Here is a 19,959-nt window from a genome sequence, read left to right as displayed (position 1 = left end):
GCATCTTGGAGGAAAGCAAATGTGGTTTTCAGGGAACTGGTAATGAGGCAATGTGCCTCGGTGTTGGGATGATGGCATGCAATCATATAACATTTTTCTGTAATGACAATTGTCACCCAACTGCCTACCCACTTCTCATCTCCGGTGCTGTGCAAAGAGATGGTTCAGGGTTTTAAATGTCTACACACAGCAGAAATGCAGTCTTGGTTTCTGTTTGCTTGTTCACTTGTGCAGTGCATAACTTATTAAATGTACTAAATACACATATCAAAAACTTCTACACAAAAGAGAGAGAGAACATGGTGTCCTGTCGACTAAAGGGAACAATATACCCTGTATATCCAAATCTTTCCTGCCTTTAAATCTGCACTAAAACAAAACAATCCTACATGCTGACCTTATTGGCTGTCCTATGACATTATGTATAAACCCTCATTTGCAAGCTTCTCCTAATTATGAGTCATGGAGGTGTAGCACAAGTAATGACTTCTTTGCCTCATCTGGTAAAGTGTGCTGCCTTTTCCTGGTGGTGGCTGACAGTCGCCAGTTCCTGAAGGTTAACATTTGTTTTCCTATACTATCCCACATTACATGGGTCACTGCCTACCCTCTTTGAGGTTCACCTTACCTCACTTCTGTGTAATTCCTTATGAACTTCCTAGCATACTAGAAGCCTTATTCATTGTACTGTAATGCTGTTACTGTAGCATACCACTACAGCAATCTTTTGACTTTCCTTACTTTATCTCTTAAATTGACTTCTGTTAAATTTACTATTCATCTACCATTTGTTGTTTACTTAACAATATGTACTTTGTAGATAATATGTATGGCGTTTTCATTGCTGTAAAAGTCTTACAGATCATATTAATGACTTTTTTTATGAAATACTGATCCTGTACAATGGTAGCATGAATAAGTATTAGCTAGATTGGTATAAAATGAAGGGTCTATATTGAAACATCGAACACCGAAAACAGCGAATGATGTTTCATTGACACATTTTCAGTGAAAGCTGAAAATGTCAAAACCACAGATAGCGATTTCTTTCCTAGGGAAAGAAATCGCTGTTCCAACCCCCCCAAAAAACATTAAACACTTCCAAACACATACACACATACCCTAACCCTAATTATACCTCCCCAAAAAAACAATAAACAACTAAATACACATATGCACATAACCCAACCATACATCTAACGAAAAAAAAAGTAAACATTTTAAAACATATGCACTTACCTTAACCCATACCCTAACGTCAGTAACTCTTGCACATTTACATAAATAGTTCCAAACACATATGCACTTACCTTAACCCTAATTCTAACCCCCCCAAAGCAAAAGTAAACCGCTAAAAACACATACACACGTAACTCAACCATACATCTAACACAAAATAAAAAACAGTAAACACTTTCATGGGATTCAAAGATGGCTGCCATTCTGTAAACACTGCTGACCTGCAACTCCTCAATAAACCTGAGAAAAATCTGTAACCTGAGTCGATACCAAGAGGTTTGAATGTCAAATTAAAGTAAAAAAAGATGCATCTACACTTAATTAACCTATAACCAGGAAAAAAAGTGGAAAAGAAAGTCTTTATCTATCAGGATTCCAAGTGATTAGCTAGCTCTGAAGAGAGAAATAAACAAAGGACTGTCTGCATTCTTCATTTTACCTGTCATCTTGGGGAAAGGAAAATGTCACAAGAAGGAAAAAGCATGGAAACAACTACTACCAAAACAAAGCTGTCGGAATTACAGTCACCAGTAAAGGATAAAACAAAGAATTACTAGACAGCAGGAACAACAGAAACCAGAGACTAGATCTAAAACTGATCAGCCACTGAACATGGACGATATCAAACATGCTTTATTGCCTATACAAGAACCTTTAAAGGACCTGACTACTCAAATACAAACTTTTGGAGTTTTATGTAATCAGTTGCTGCAGAGAATGGACAAAACAGAGGCTAGAATTTCAGAAACCGAGGACAAAATAGACTTGCTGGAGAAGAAAACAAAGGTACATGATGTGGAGTTACAAGCCATGCAAAGCAAACTTATTGATTTAGAAGCGAGGTCTAGAAGAAATAATATTATTATTAGAGGATCCTGAAAACATTCAGTATGCAGAGCTAATACCAACTATAACACAAATACTTGAAGTTTTGTTAAATGATGCTGATGGAGTGAAACAAATTGTTATCGAAAGGGCACACAGAGCACTGAGAGAGGTACAATATGCTAAGATATTGAACTTTCAAGATGTTAGCAAAATACTTACTGCAAAAAGAATGGTGGCTTTGTTATGTGGAAAAATAGTAAAATATTTCTGGCTCAGGATTTACCACTGCAAGTAAGGTAAGCTAGGCAGTCTTTATCTGCATACTGTAAATTTCTGATTGACAAGCAAATTAAATTCCAGATGAAATATCCTAATGTGCTTACATTTATGGTGGATGGGATTAAATATTCTGTTTCTACTAAAATTCTGAAGGTTTTTAAAGTTTTACCTGCATCAGAGGGCTGAAAGAAACTTCCGTTGAGACTGGCATGCTCCTGAGGTCAGATCCAGTATCTACTACACTTCGAGGCTTAGGTAATCCTTTGTTCCCTGCTTAAGTCGAAGCAATAAAACTGTTTGTTTGCGATAATCCGAGGGTCTGCTGGCTTTCCGAACTTTTATGACCTCTACTAACTTTTTTTTCGCGAAAGTGGTAAAGGAAATCTCTTGAATGCAGCTGAGAGTGTGGATTTCAATGTAACACTTCCTGTGGTCCGTTCGCAGCGGTCCCCCGTCATATTAGTTACTGATGGTTTCCTGGTTTGAGAAGCTGAAAAGAACTGACATAATGTGTTAATTTTTTTAACAAGTAAATAACATTAGAATATACGCGTGAAGCATATAATAACATCTGTTTTTCCTGTTTTTTCCCTTATGTTTATAGTGTTGAACCAAATTATATTTTTACAATATCTGCAGTGGGTGCAAGGTATAGCACTATATATATGAATATAAATAGGTAAATAGTGGCTATTGGGTGGTGTTAATTAGACAACTAATGTCAGTATAGTTAGGAACTAAAGCATGCAATTGCAAAACTTTGATAATTGGTAGTTGCAGGCACTGTGTATGGTACAGAATTATAATGTGGGATGCATGTATTTTTTTTCTGTCTGTGTTTTTTGTTTTTGTTTTTGTTTGTTTCTTTTTTCTTTCTTTCTCTCTCTCAATAAAAGTGGTAAATATGGGGTAGGTATAAGTAGCTAGTTAATATATTAAATTTTTTTCTTTAAATGGTAATAATACCTTACAATAGAGTTTTGCTTAATTAATAGTTGGAACATAAGCTGTAGAGCAATAGCAGTGTTTGTTAGGAATGTTTAGTTTAGACTTTGTAGTAGCTAAGTTAGAATATATATATAGGCTGTGTTTAGGAATTAAGTTTTAAGTTTCATGCTTTTAAAGCTTTTAAATGTGTTTTTGTGTTTTTGTGTGTTTCACATACCAGACCTATATAAGTGGGTAGGCAATGGCTGGGACGGATGTAGGAAATGCTTCCAGATTATGTTTTAGTAGTATGTTAATACATATCCATTGGATAATTTCCCCCTTTTATACTATTATTGAAATTAAGACCCGTCAATGGGGAATTAGACTCATGGAACATTAAAGGGCTCCAGAACTTGAAGAAGAGGAATCTGTTACTACACATATTGCTACAGGACAAAGCACTGTTTGCATTTTTACAAGAAACACACGTGTTAAATGATCAGTGGGATGATATTAGGAAAAAGAACTGGATTAGAGCGGTAGTGGCATCAGAAGGTAAGACAAACAGTGCTGGAGTAGCTATAATTATTAAAACTCAATACAAAGACAAGATTTTAGACTCTAAAGTGGATCAAAATGGGCAATTTGATAAACCTCTTTACTTTTGAATATATATGCACCATGTAATGACCAACAAAGTTTCATAACATCATTATATCCAATCTTAACACAGTATGATGGTTATTATTTTATTGTGGGTGGGGATTGGAATACCTATCAAAATCCAAAGTCGGATAGGTCTTGTCCACAAAGAGCATTTAATAAGCAGGCCGGGATAGCATTAAATGACTTCAAGGAAGATTTTCAATTATATGACCCCTTTTGTTATGCACATAATATTAATAATGCAATTAAGTATACCTTCTATTCACCATGTCACAAAATGTGGTCTAGGATAGATGATATCCAAAGCATTAATTAATTTGGAACCAGTAGTGGTTATACATACTCAATATCTATCGGATCACTCAAAAATTTCGTTAAGGTTTTCTAAAGATTTAAAAGATACAAGAATGCATAGAGGTTATAACTGGTCACTTAATCCAAATCTGTTAAATAAAAAGGATATAATAGATGGAATTGTAAAATATCTGAAAGGTTTAACAGATAGGATGAAGCTTCAGGAACATACTCCTGATATTGAATGGGCAGCAGCTAAATCTCAAATTAGAGGATTTCTTTGTTATTGGATAATTAGACCTGTCGACAAAGCACTGTTTGCATTTTTACAAGAAACACACGTGTTAAATGATCAGTGGGATGATATTAGGAAAAGAACTGGATTAGAGCGGTAGTGGCATCAGAAGGTAAGACAAACAGTGCTGGAGTAGCTATAATTATTAAAACTCAATACAAAGACAAGATTTTAGACTCTAAAGTGGAAATGGTGTTATGTTATTTTATCGGATAATACAAAGTTTCATAACATCATTATATCATTAAATGACTTCAAGGAAGATTTTCAATTATATGACCCTTTTGTTATGCACATATATTAATAATGCAATTAAGTATACCTTCTATTCACCATGTCACAAAATGTGGTCTAGGATAGATTTTTTCTTGATATCCAAAGCATTAATTAATTTGGAACCAGTAGTGGTTATACATACTCAATATCTATCGGATCACTCAAAAATTTCAAGTAGGTTTTCTAAAGATTTAAAAGATACAAGAATGCATAGAGGTTATAACTGGTCACTTAATCCAAATCTGTTAAATAAAAAGGATATAATAGATGGAATTGTAAAATATCTGAAAGGTTTAACAGATAGGATGAAGCTTCAGGAACATACTCCTGATATTGAATGGGCAGCAGCTAAATCTCAAATTAGTTTTAAAAGCCTCATATTATAAGAAAAGGCAAAACAATGATATTCAAAAATTAGAAACAAAAGTGAAGCTACTTGAGAAAGAACTGATTCAGAATTTTAATGCTCAAACAGAGAAGGAAATGTTGAAATGTCAAAGGATCTCTTCTTGCTGCATAATAGTAGAGTAACACTTCAGGAGCATAGGTGTTTAGTGAAATATGCCAATAATGTTCAAATACCATCAAAAGCATTGGCAAGGATTATAAACCAATCAAAACCATCAGTACATATTTTGGAAATACAATGCAATGACACAGTGTATTCTAAAACTGAGGATATTATTGATATTTTCGAAAAATCTATACCAAGGTTTATGAGGGTCAAATTGATAGGTCTATACATAAACAGAATAAAAGATTCTTGCAAAAATTAATTTTCCAAAATTAAAAGAGAGTCTGCAAGGTGATCTGATTAAACCTATATCTTCAGAGGAAATAGTATATGTAATTCAACATATGAAAGTACATAAGTCACCAGGTCCTGATGGTTTGACAGTTGAATTTTATAAAGAGTTTGCTGATAGTTTTGGTAAAATATTGTCTCATGTATTTAACTACATAATCAGAAATAAAATTAGTGACCCTCACCTTAAACAATCTTTATCCATAAAGCTAATTCAGACCCCCAAAGCCCGGATAATTATAGGCCAATAGCATTAATAAATGTGGATATGAAAATTCTCACTACCATTATAGCATGTAGATTAAAAGATTATGATCCATTTAATTTCTAAGGAACAGGCTGGATTTATGGCAACTAGGCAAACTAGTGATAACACACTTACACTACATAATATGATGATGTATGCTAAACAAAACAACTCTAATATTTATGCCCTTATAATAGATGCTCAGAAAGCATTTGATAGAGTGGATATAAACTTTTGTTTGATGTGTTGCCTTATTTCAATATGCCACAGGAATTTATTCAGATACTACAAATATTATATAGTAACCCATACTACGTTATATATTAATAGGAGTTATTCTAAAAGAATACAGATTAAAAATGGGGTTGCCCTTTGTCCCCTTATTGTTTAACCTTTATTTAGAACCTCTATTTTTATATATTAAGCAAAATTTGTATCATAATGCACCAATACTTTATAGGAATAAATTAGTAATGTCGCATTTGCTGATGATCTTATTATTTATTGTACAACCCCAATTTCTGATAGTGAAAAGATATTAAATGTTATTTTTCAGAAGTCTCTAATTATAAAATTAATTTGGAGAAAACTAGTATTTTCCGTTAAGAACCCCTAAACCTTTTCATTAATGTCCCTGTTGGGAAGATATCATGTAAAGAAAATATCAAATATTTGGGTATTAGCTTCTACGGATAATAAGGACTTTTATAGTAATAATATTAAACGTATGGGAACTAATAGTAGCTGATTGTGGCAGATGGAGGAATTTAAGACTAACGGTATTGGCAAAAGTATCAATAGTGAAAATGAATATATTACCACGAATGTTATATATCTTTAGGTCTGCTCAAGTATCAATTACAAAGACAGTTTTAAACAAATTCATAAAGATCTAGCTAAATTTATTTGGGAGCCAAAGAAAACTAGAATATCGTATGAGAAATTAATGACCCAAGAGTAGAGGAGGACTTGAGTTACCAATTTTGAAGTATACTATTTAATTGTGAATGCCAACAGGTGTTTAAGAATTGCTAATTACGAGGTAATTAGTACAAAGTGGATACCAACTTGGGTGGTCTTGAATTACAAGCATATTCTAGATCGGAACATAAATCCTAAAGCTTTACCCTTTTGGATAAAAGTAGTTTGATAAAGTATGGGATTATGGACCACTTAAAAACATGTGTCATCTTTGCAAAATGTATTCCAATCAGTAGACTTGTTGCAATATATGATGGTTTTTCAGCCTTTCCATAGGAATCCCAATTTTAAACTAAATAATCAGTTGATTGATCTTAGTAAATTCCCATTAATAGTTAATTTGACTCTGACTGATGTTTTTAATAAATTTCATTTATCGGCTTCACAAGTTAGGCAGGAATTGAATCTTCCTAAGAGTTATATGGTTGTCATGAGACAAATCAGAGAACTTGCTCTGAGTCATTTTGAAAACTTTAAACCGGTAGTTGGAATTGTGGATAAATCTCGAATTGTGGCAGGCTCTCCAACAGGAGGTCAAATTTATAACAACAACAAATAAATTAATTAAAGATTTAAAATTCCAGGATAAAATTCTGTTGTCAGGGTATTGGGTAAACAAAATGACAGTAGCAGATAATCAGGTATTAAAAGCAATTGATTTAACAATAAAATCGGTCTCTTTTCAAAAGTTGATGTATACGCAGTTGATGATTTGGAATAATGCTTATTATACTGCCTTAGGTTACATAAATTTAATCCTAGGAATTCTCCAACTTGTCCATATTGCACAAATCAAACGGTGGATCTTCTTCATATGTTCTGCAGCTGCAAGTGTATATATAAACTTTGGAACTCTCTTAGAACACAACTACAAAAGATGGGTTATCAAAGTTCAACGTTATCATGGGAATTTATGATTCTACATGTTCCTCCAAGAGAGCTCTCTAGGTCACAAACTATAATATGTATGAATATTTTTTTGCTGATGAAGTTATATATAGCTACAAATTGGTTAGCACCAGATAAGACATCATGGGATAATTTCAAGCTTGTGGCTATAAAGCATATATTAGCACATAAATTACTCCTGAAGCAAAGTAACAAAAATATTAATAACCCGAAAATATGGGAAAAGGTTTTTAACATTATATTAGCATAATACTGTTATTAGGAATATATTAAAGTTTGGATGTATATGTGGAGGAAACAATGTTTTGAAAATATGTATGATATGTATGGACGCAAAGTACTTCTACAAATGTTTTGGCTTTGTTTTTTTTTCCCTGGTGTCTTCTTTTTTGGAATAATGACGATCTTTATATGGAAGCATTTCATGTAGATATTGTATATAGTTTTGATAGTAATAGTAGTGAATTATGTGTGTTTTTATTGTATTTTGAAAATATATATCAATAAAAATTTATTATGGAAAAAAAAAGTAAACACTTTCATACATATGCACTTACCTTAACCCATACCCTAACCCTAAGGTCAGTAACTGTTGCACATTCATGCTCGGGAGCTATACAGGACAAGGGACTACACTATACTTCAGAACATGGCAAAACAATGAAGCGGTCAAGCGACTTCTTTCCCAGGGAAAGAATTCGCTGAACAGCGACTGCACTGTTTTGCCTGTTCGCTCTACGTGTCGACGAAAATGCATTCGACAAAATGCTTTTTCATCGTTCTAATAGGAGACCTAAAATGAATGCTTCAGTCAGCTCTTCATAGTTACTATTAGAAAACTTTTCCTAACCTAACCATTTTCAGTACAGTGCATAATTCTGTTTTGGTGCCCCTGAATAATCTGTTTCCGTTTGTAATGTTAATAATTAGCCTGCCAGATCTTATCTATAACTGTAACCATTTGCTCTTATTTATGTAAACTCAATGAGTATATCTTGTGGCAGTCTGTTATGCTTTCTGTTTTGTGTATCTGTCGCCATCTGTTATGGCATATTTATTGTGCATTGTTATAAATCACTGTCCCAGAGATTCAGAAAGGCTTAGCATGACATGGAAGCTGTACCTCCGAAAATATATGCATTGTGCTAACCCTTTTAGATTCATAGACTGCCCTAGTCCTGAGGCTTCACTTCATGGAATGGTTTCATTAATGAAGCCGCATGTCATAACGTCAGTCAAGGGGAGTGTTTAATGCTTTGTGCTATCCCCCTGCAAACGTTTGTGTGCCCCAAATTACTTGTCTAAGTAAATTTTGCTCAAGGAGGAAAAAGTGAACACCTGTCAAAAGATAGCAGTTATCAGTTCACTCCTGTGGGAGTAGTCAAGTTGCAAGTATGTTTAGGGAAATTGTGGGTGTATGTGTTAATGAATGTATGTATGTATGTGGATGTATGTGTACTTGTCTTTAGGGAAATTATGGTATGGATGAGGCTACATGAACGTGTGTGTGCGTGTGCGTGTGTGTGTGTGTGTGTGTGTGTGTGTGTGTGTGTGTGTGTGTGTGTGTGTCTGTCTGTCTGGGTAGTTGTACTAGGGCGAGGTAAGGTAGGGAATTGCAATTCTGGATGTGTATGTGTGTTAGTTTGTGAGTGCAATTGTATGGGTGTCTATTTCTGTGAGCATGATTGAGTATGCATGTGGGTTAGTTTGTAGATGAGTGTATATGTGCTGTGTGTGTGCATGTGTACCTGACTGTGTGTGTGTGTGTGTGTGTGTGTGTGTGTGTGTGTGCGTGTGTGTGTGTGCGTGTGTGTGCGTGTGTGCGCGTTTGTGCGTGTGTGCGTGCGTGCGTGTGTGTGTGTGTGTGTGTGTGTGTGTGTGTTTGTTGTGTAAATATATATATATATATATATATATATATATATATATATATATATATATATATAAAAGAGTGCATTTGTGTCTGAATGTGTATTTGTGCATGCATGGGGGGGGTGCATTTGCTAACAAGATGCATGGGCCACTAGGGAGAAAATTAATACAGTCAGGTCTGATAGTACAGTGTCAGAGACATGTTGTTGAGCAAATAATGAGTTATTTCTCATTGCAGCTATACCTGTCTCTGAAGCACATTTTCTTGCCATTAAGCTAAGTGGCAAACCTGTGTTGGGCTGTTCGCATGGGAAATTACCCTTTTTCTGTATTTTTCCTTTCTGTCTAGCAGTGCTACAAACTGTAATATGTAAATAAATAATTGCTACACTTTTCCATTAGATAGTTAAAACATTATATTATTTTTGTATTTTGCTGCATATAATGGCCATTTTTGTTTCCAGTCCGGGATTTATGGGATAAAACTGCACCTTAACACAAGATTCCAAATAACGGACATGTTGAGCCGAAATGGTCAGTAATTCCAAATATGACGTACAGAAAAGTGTAGTTTATTATCACTTTCACAGTGTCCATTATTTGGAATCTTTTGTTTTGGTGCTTTGTGTTTTGTATTCTAACGGTTTACCTTCGTGCCTGTCATGTTGATTGCATCCACAAGACTGCACTGTAACAAGTTATTGTAATCTAAAGAACAAAGTACCCTTGAGACTTTTTTGGTAAAATATCATATCCAAACAACACTAGGAAAGACATAAAAACTTAGCCACAGTAATGTAGTTTAGGACGTTTGCCTTTGTATTACATGCAGACTTTAGAACAGCCATAACTGTAAAGCGTTTCATTTCTAAATTCATATTCACACACCATGTGATACAAATCATCCAGTAAAAACATAATTCTGTAGAGTGTACAGTTAGTAACAAATTTATGTTTGCTGTTTTAGACTCTGTTCATCCAGGCTTTAGAGAAGGTGATTATAGTACTGCGTTTTGAATGCAAATAGTAAGTAAGTTGTGTGTTGGATCCTCTTGAATGTAGGCATTACAGAAGAAACTGCTGAAACGAATAAAGGGGCTGACTGTTAGCGCTGTTGCTGAGTACGTTTAGAAATGTCATCTTCTGTTTTGAAGCAGAGCATTTTGTTATTAGTATTTTCTTTCATCCCATGATAGCTATATATCCCCAGCAGAGGGCAGTAGGGTATTCCATTTAGCTTGCCAAAACTTGCTCCTGTGTTTGTGACTGTATTTTGCAGTTGCTGCTGCAGTTACTAAAAGTGAAACTTTCATAGGCTGTTTTTTTAAAGCTCAATTTTGTTTGCTAGCCAGCTATTTCATACATTCTTGTATAGACATCTCTTTTCCAAGTATATCTGGAAACATTTCATATATTTTGCTGTGAAACCATCACAGATTTTGCAGCCAGTAGGCCACATAATCTAGTGTCGCTGAGGTATGTTTTGTTTTCTGTGGGACTAAGATATTTGTTAAACTCATATATTACACCTTTCGGCCTTCAAACATAATGAGCTATTTTATTTTATTTTAGCATTCAAAATCAGCTACAAAAAGGGAGTTTTCCACAATGTCCATTGCAAATTTAAAGTATGAATTCATAATAATTCATGATCTCACACAGAGGATCCCAAGGTGGTGCTGCGGTAACGTTGTCGCCTCACAGTAAGACGTTGCCCTGTTCGATTCTCAGCTAGAGCGTCTTCTGTGTGGAGACATGCGTGAATGGGCATACCTTCGTTGATGGTTGTGTGTCAGGGCTGGCAACTCGGCACGTAAAAATCTTCTGCCAATCATTAGTGGACTGGAGTTCCGCTGTGGTGACCCCTAACCGGGAATAGCCAAAAGATACAACAACATCACAGAGGATCCCACCTCCACCACAACCAATCAGAATGTGAAACTTTTTTTCTGTGAAATCCCATATTTAGTAATGTCTTTGTGTTTATTATACCATTAAGAAATGTAACAGCTACATAACTGTTCGTATTCCAGATGCCTGCTGTTATTTATGTATTTATTTATTTTTGCTGTTCTCACCATTTTTCTCTCAAGTCTTCTTTTTACCATTAATTTCCTGCATTTATGTGCTAAACAACACAGTAAATACCCTTGTGACCAACAAATTACTAGTCATGACCCAGACCGGCATTGCCTCTGCTGACCTGGGGAAGTGTGACCTTTACAATTGCCGCAGGCATCAGCGGTTCAACCTGATGACTTATTTATGAAGGAGGGAATAAATGCTGACCTGCTTTCTGACCAGGAGAATAGTAGCTATAAGTAGCTCTTCACTTACGTGCTTTTGGGAAGGTCCTTGCCAAATATATGTCAGCACAGCAACAGAGGGACAACAATCACACACAGAGCAGGTCTAGGCCTGAACCTTCTCAAGGTAATTCAGTGTTCTCCTGCCTTCATTGACTTTTCAGGTGGTAAGCTTGTCATCAAATTTTGAGGGCTTGAGAAGCACAATTTCTTGGCTTCAGCTGAGGATGAAGTAGTAGTGAGTGGTGTCCCCTTGGCACTCAAGTTTCTTGTAGCACAGTGTCCCCAAATGGCTGTCTGGCACCCATGGTAGCAAGTCTGGTCTCGAGTTATCCAGTGATTGACTGGTGGTACTAGAGATCAGGGATTTTTCTCATGCGAGAAATCCCTAGGTCATGTGCCAATAGACCATGGTAATGAATGCCCATTTGGCTGTCCCATGCCAGTGCTTATATTTCAGGCCCTGGGCATCAACCAAGTGGTTGATGTCTGTTGGAAGCTTGAGTCGCAAGTAGTGGTACACACATCAGGTCTGCTGGAGGCCTCTCCCCAGAGTGCACAGGTATTATATTACCATGTTTCTGATACCTTGGTGCCTGTTGCTGGGTCGTCACATGCCTGCTTCTGCATGAACTCATTCCTTTTCTTAGTAAGGGTCATGGTAGATCCTGTAATGCTCTGTAAGATATAAAGCCAATGTCTTTGAGATGGACAAAAATGATGAGTCCACCCCATCGGGATCTCCTGCAAATGACTCATCTTTTGGAGATGCCATTGAGTTTTTAAGAAATAACTTGGAGTGATTTTTGAGCCCCTTCCCCTTGACCCAGCTGTATCTTACAGAGATTCTGGCCAAGAAGTCTTAAGAGGCCTTGATTAGCTCCCCTTTTGAAACATTCATTTGGGATGGCATCAAGATGTACCCCAGAGGCACCCTGATTGTGCATCTTTTGTCCTTAAGACGACCGATGCCTTTTATAAGCAACTACCTGAGTGGACAGAATAGCTCATTAAGCATTCCATTGCTGACTCCTGCTTAAGTTATTCAGTCCAGTATAGATATAGGTCACACAGATCATGACATTTTGCCTTCTTATTGCACAATAAATAGTGTACAACACTGAACAGGTGTAGCACGAAAATGCATCCTCTGCCACACTGATGCTAAAGTGCCATTAAGTATTATATCTTACTTTTCATTTGCAGTACCCCCTGTTAAAGATTGCTCTGGATATGTTTGATAAGTTTCATGAGCCCAGCCTCGGGGAGAGTTTTCATGAGGATATGTCTGCAGCTTTCATAGTGGATACCATGTGCCGTTTAGTACCTTTTGCTAATATGATACTTTGGACAGGATCAGAGTCTTTGCATAATGACACAGCTGAAGATATTCTCCTTAAAAAAGAAACAAGAATAAAATCCTAGATGTCCTTTTTATGTAGCAAATGCTTTCTGACCAACTTGCTCAGCAGATGGTTGACATTCTGAGAATCTAAATGGCATACTGCTGTACTGTCCAGAATTTTGTCTCAGATTTTTGGTCTGTTCCTCATAAAGTTTGCGGCTTATGGCAAATCATTGAGGATTGAAGTCAGTAAATAATGTCTGATATTTGTGTTTCAGAATTCATATTCTTCAGAAAATGCAAACTAATGCAAAACCTGTTATTCTACCAACTTTCTAAGTTTATAAGAGCAATCTTTAAAACCTGTCTCTGACTTTTAGCCATTGCCCCCATGCCATTATTTTAACATTATCTGGAATTCTTGCACTAAGGGGTTGAGAGGTATGCTAATAGACCATCATCATTGTTGAAGGCCTGTATGCTTCCCTTCCTAAAATGTCCACTCCTCCCCGTTCTAGACATGTTCAGCCAGTAAGGAAGAAGAGAAATCCTGACAACTTAAGGTAAGGCCATAAGCATCACAGTCTGATAGCTTTGGTTGTAGATGTAACCAGGTAGGGTATCATGCTTTTGTTCCAGAAAGGTGCCTGATAATGAGGTGAATGTCACATGGTACATCATTGTTTGAGATTGCTGTATTTTAATATCATCCAGGTACTTCTTGAAATTGCAGGTTGCACTATTGTGGGAGCTCCCCTTGAAAGCAGTCCTTGTATCTGACTATAAATTGGAGGAAGTCCTCTCTGATCCCTTCTTGGAAAAAGTCCTTAACAGGAACAGCTTTGGAAGCTCTTTTTTCAGCCAGTTTTGCCCTTGGTGAGGCCCTGAATGATCATGGCCTTGGCACACTGAGTGAGAATGCTACACAGCGTCCAGGTTCAGATGGCATTATACCGCCTGGGCTTGATGACATCCACAGTCTTTGTGGTGCTAGTTGCATGCCCAAGGATGCAGGAATTGCAGTGAGTCAGTAGGTGTTAGTGATTTCATAAATGTGATACTCTCACAAATCCTCTTTTAATATCTGACCCCTCTTGCTGGCCCCGGAGAGCTGAAAAGTCCCTAGAGTATTTCTGGTGGATCTTCTATTTCCACAGCTGAACTCTTTGCAGATGTTTTAATTTTTTACTCCTTTGGCCAGGGTAGTCATCTACAGGTGGTCTTTGACTCTGTTTCCCACCACCCACCTCCAGACTGACCAGCTTATTCATAAGGATTGAAGTAACCCACCTGGGGACATATCTAGCTGAGTATTCAACCATGATTGTGGGGAGGGAGAGGAGAGCAATGCATCCTGATCCTGCATTATCCACTCTTAATTGCATGGATTTTGATGCAGTGATGAAAACATGCTCCCGCCATTAATGCATTGACATCTGCACTCATTTCCATGCCTCTGTATGCTTACAAGACATTAATGCTGCTCTCCAGCTTCCACTGCAGAGCAGAATTGTTCTGCAAAAACTCACACCCACCCTTAAGATAGGTGAGCTGGCCATCAGCTGCTCAGCTACTTCCTTTCGACAGCCCTAGAGCTTCCTTTGCTGCTAGCTGATCTCATGCCACAAGCATCACAGACACCCTGTCCTTTTGACAATTGGCAGTCAAGGTTTTGATGGTAGATGTCTTGCTTGTGGAGAAGTAAGCATGGCTATTAAAAACCTCTATAGACAAAGATTTGTTACTTTGCAAGGCTTTTGCAGAAGTCTTTAAAATGGTAACCATTTGAAATCCTGAGTCCTGCTTAGTTGAGTCCCAAGTTATGGAAAGCAAATAGATGAAAATCCAGACGCATATATAAATCTTAGACTGTTGTTTTTTTTTTTAATATTTCCTTGTTCCCAAGCTATGGTGATCTTGGAAGTGACATATGTAAGTCCGGGAGGTGTTGGGGCTTGCCTCCAATATCAGGGGTGCAGGGGGCTCTTCCCCCTGCTAAAAACAAATTTAAAGGAGAAGGATGATGTGCAATATTCACTGTCTCCTGCATTTTTGATCATAGTTTTTTCACAGTCTCAGGACTCAGCAAAGTGGGTCTCAAGGTTTCATTGGGGAACCCATTAAAAAGATAGATGCAGGTAGTTAAACTGTTTTTGTTAGCTTTAGTTCCTACGTTTCAGAGGAACTGTCCAGTCAACCCAGGACCCTTTTTTCATAAGCCTCTCAGTTAGGTCAGCAGAAATCTGGTAAAGAACAGTTTAAAAGAAAATGACAAGAAGTCTAAATGCAAGCTTGATGGATCTCAGGCATCCAATTCTCAAAGAAAAACACTTGCGAATGCCCTTATCATATAAACTCTTTCCTTCCTCCCCATCACAGCCTTCCACAGAAAATTGAGGGAAGCTTTCCTTTTGCCTTCTTGATGGCAACCTCCAACGGCAGACTCTTAGATACCAAGTTTTATTGAAAATAGTTACTAAATCTGATGGGCATCTTTCCCCACTCCATCAGGAATTCCCCAGAGCCCCAAAAAAGCCTTTCTAATTCCCCTAGGTATTTCAGACTTACTGTTTCAGGGGTTCATAGAACCCCTGCCTGTATATCAATTGGGAGAAGGGTTTTATTCAAGACTGTTTTCTAGTATCTGGGAAAGAGGGCACCTGGAGGCCCATTCTACATCTAGCCAGACTAAACACCTTTATGCAGACTCCCAAAATTCAAAATGATGTCGCTTCAAACTCTATTTCCTCTTTTCGCTGTTCAAGCCTTTTTAGTCACCCTAGACCTAGAATATTTTTTCTTCACATTCTCATTCACAAATATCACAGAGCTTTCGTAAATGTTTTTCCTTTGGCATTGCATTATCACCTTACTGCTGTGTCCTTTGGACTATCTACTGATCCACAGTTTTCACCAAATACTTTTGTCCAATAATAGCCTACTGCAGGCTTCAAGGCATTCATATATTTCATTTCCTGGATGATTGCCTGATCTCAGCTACAGCCAATCAGGAAACCTTAACAGCCTTGCATTTCACAGTGAGTCTTTATTTCACCTCCTGGAATTTACCCTAAACTTAAAAAAGTCATTCCTTCATCTACCTCACAGACTGGTTTTCTCTGTGTTGTATTTTAGACACTTCCCTGATGACTGCTTTTCTTCCTTCAGAAAGGATGCAAAATTATAATCTTTACTTCATCAGTCGGTCTCAAAAGAAAATATCTACTGCAGTGAAATTTCTAAGGGCTCTGGGTTTCATAACCTCATCCATCTTGATGATTCCTTGTGCCAGACTTCACACGAGCAAGATCCAGTGCTTCCTCAAGTCAGTATGGGCTCAACACTCTCATTCTGTTTCTTACCCAATTCCAGTTTCAGTTTTGTGAAGAAAGAACTGATTTGGTGGACAGACTAGTTCTATCCAATATAGTAGTCCCTTTAAGTCCCTCTCAGGCAGTGGCCACGGATATCTCACCCTTTGTTTTGGTGTTGTCTCCCAAAGTATCAAGGCACAGGAAATTTGAGAAACACAACACAGATGCAAACAACTTGGTCTGAAGGTAAAGATGATACTTATCAATACCTGAAATCTTAGAATAAACTGTGGACTCCATGCAGATTACTAATGGTGATAGACAGCATCAATGTGGTTTGACATGGGGGGGGGGGGCAATGTTGCAGACTGGACATGATTGCCTGGGACTTAGCTATCCAACACAACTTATTTCTTCAGACAACATGCATCCTGTCAGAGCAGAATATATGGCAGACTCACTAAGCAAATCCAGAACAGACTCTCACAAGTGGATGATACACTGGTAAGGTCTTCCTGCAAATAGTCTGCAAGTAGGCAATCCCTTGAATAGATCTGTTTGCCTCCAAGTACAACAGAGAACTAAAACAGCTCTGCTTCAGGACTCCTTGCAAAAAGGCATGAAAGATGGATGCATGCTAAATTGCTAGGACAAGAATGCTCTTTTATGCCCCCCCCCCCAATTCCAAAGTTCTTCAAAAGGTAAAACAAAACTTAACTAACAATGCTATTCATGACCTCCTTTTGCCTAGGCAAGACTGGTTTTACTTTCTTAAACAATTGGCCAAGGGCAATCACCAGAAAGTTCTACATAATTGGACTTGTACACATAGGATAAGAGATCTCTGATTTATCCACATACGCAAATTCAGAATTTAACTGTTTGGATGATAGGTTTTTGATTCCTTTCAGACCCTTATTCCCAAGATGTACTACAGGTATTTAAGGAGGCAAAAAAATCTGCTACTAGCAAATCTTATTAATCTAACTGAAAAAGATTTTTGGTGGCAAAATAAAGAACAGGACCCATTTCAAGTAGGAGCATCCTTAGTTCTTCAATACCTCTGTGAAATGCTTAACTATGACCAAGAATACACTTATATGAAGGTACATCTTTGGCCGTTTCAGCCTATTTGTCACTGGATCCCTCCTTATCTTTTTTTTTCATGTCAAACAATTTCTGAAGTTTGTTTTGCACACCGCCAAAAAGAAGGTAGCTTTTGCTTGGGGTTTAAATTTTGCATTAGAAAAGTTAACCCAAGCTCCCTTTGAACCGGCAGCCAGCTCTATCTAAAATGTTGAAATTGGAGGACTGTTTTTCTGGTAGCTTTAACATCTGCTAGACTGGTATCTGAATTACAACCTTTCTTGGTATTTCACAGGGAAAGGGTGAGTCTTACAATCATTATAATCATCATCATTAACACCCTTTTTACCATTTTTCTACATGTGGTCAGGGGAGTCACCTCAATTGTCACCACCTCTCATGATTCAACGACATTTTCCTACCTTTTTTGACAGTCATACCTAATGTCACTGTTCTTCTGTCCGGCAGTCCATCCATCTCATTGCTAGATATCCTCATTTCCTCTTGCCTTCTTCCTTTCTCCCCTAAATCGTCTTCAGCAAATCATCTTCTGCTTTCCTGCACATTCTTGAACCCCCATAATCTGCTTTCTTTGACCTTTTCTGCAAATGTTTATTGTAGGCTGTACATGGGACAGTACACCATCAGTTTCATTTTCTTCATTTAGAAGTTGGAATTACTCCTTCCATCTGCCTTTGATGTCCTGTGGATTGGTGAGTATGCTGCTGCTGATATCCTGTATGAATGGTGTCTGATGACTGTCTTCTTTATATTTCCGTCTTTGCCTTGCAGCCTGCTAGATTTTCTTTATGCCATCTGCTGCAACTCTTTCCAGAAACTTCTCTGCTGTCTAGTTCTTTGCTATTGTGACTACTCTTAGGCTCCTTGTTAGTCAATTACTATTCCTTCTTAACCTGGTCTGTTATTTCTATCTCTCACTTTTTAAATGTATTTATTTATTTTTCCTGTTTGTGATGTGGTCTACTGTCCATTTTCAGCCACGACCCAGGCTCTGAGGAGCAGCAGGCGTACAGTCAGTTGTTTACTACTGAGTATGCATATATTCCTTTGATTACAGTTGTGCATACAGTGAAGTAGTGGTTATAGCTGTTACAAAAGAACAATGGAGACATCAGTTAACAGCTAAAAATCCAAAAATTATAGCAATAATTTGTACAGTTTTTAAAATGTATACTGCAGTTCCACATTATTCTGCACTTCTGTTTCCACAAGTAGAATTATTTGTAAAAGCTATCTGTACTTAAAACTTTTCTGGGCTCATAGTCTTGTAGTTTAATTCATAGTTGTGGTGGAACTGTGTACTACTATGACCAGATTTGTGTCTTAGTGATTTTATTATTGCATTTTCCATAAACTGTGTTACTGGTAAATTTCTGCATAGCCTGATACCTTAAACTGCAGTAGAAGGTGAATAGTGAGAGAACTGTCTTTAACTTTTACCTGCTCAACGTTGCATTCTGTGTCTGTCCCATCCCCCACTAATACATTAATTTAAAGTTTCTGAATGAGCTCCAATATTGCCTTTATTTAACTGGATGCCTCTCTAGCTGACTTGCTTTTTCTTCCCACCCCTCCTACCCATTTGATGTTCTTGTTTTATGAGGTAGTCTCTCTGGCCTCCTCAACCCCCTTATGATAATCTAATTTCCAAAGTCCCTCCCTCCCCCTCTTTCATTGCTGTTGACTGTTGTATAAGCTATTTATGTACTCTTTCCACCCACTATTTTCCATAGATCCATGATACTGAGTACCTACCCAGCAAACCAGTATTGTTCTTTAGTAAACCTCCTTTATTGTCTCCTGATCATTTTCCAGGAGCTCAGTAAATCTTAGAGCTCTAGCCTTCATTCCAGAAGTGTTTTACTTGTATCCAGTGCCATCTAGGCAAAGTTAAGTACCTTTGAGTACTAAATCGCACCTAACTTATTTTGAGTGATCCCTACAGTTTCCTGCATTGTGTGCATTTCACTGATTTTTTTTTTTTTGTGAAAATTGATTTTCCTGTCACTGTTACTGCTGTAAGACTGTCTTGAAATTGCTTTCAGTAAGGGATTTCCAGCTGGTTGTTTAAGTTAAGTGATGGTTTGTCAAAACTCAATGCCTCTCCAAATCCAGAGAACACAGCAGCCTGTGCTGGATTGCTCTCAGAAACTCTGTACAACCATTGTAATGTCTGTATAGAGGCTATTGTACCTACCAGAAGTAAATCCAGGACTAGCACAAGAAACAAATTGCCCTGGTAGCATCCCACAGTTCTCATAAAAAC

Source organism: Protopterus annectens, chromosome 7.part0 (assembly GCF_019279795.1).
Source record: "Protopterus annectens isolate FY-2018-M chromosome 7.part0, PAN1.0, whole genome shotgun sequence".
Taxonomy (NCBI): Eukaryota; Metazoa; Chordata; order Ceratodontiformes; family Protopteridae; genus Protopterus; species Protopterus annectens.
Note: the sequence above shows the minus strand (reverse complement) of the source record.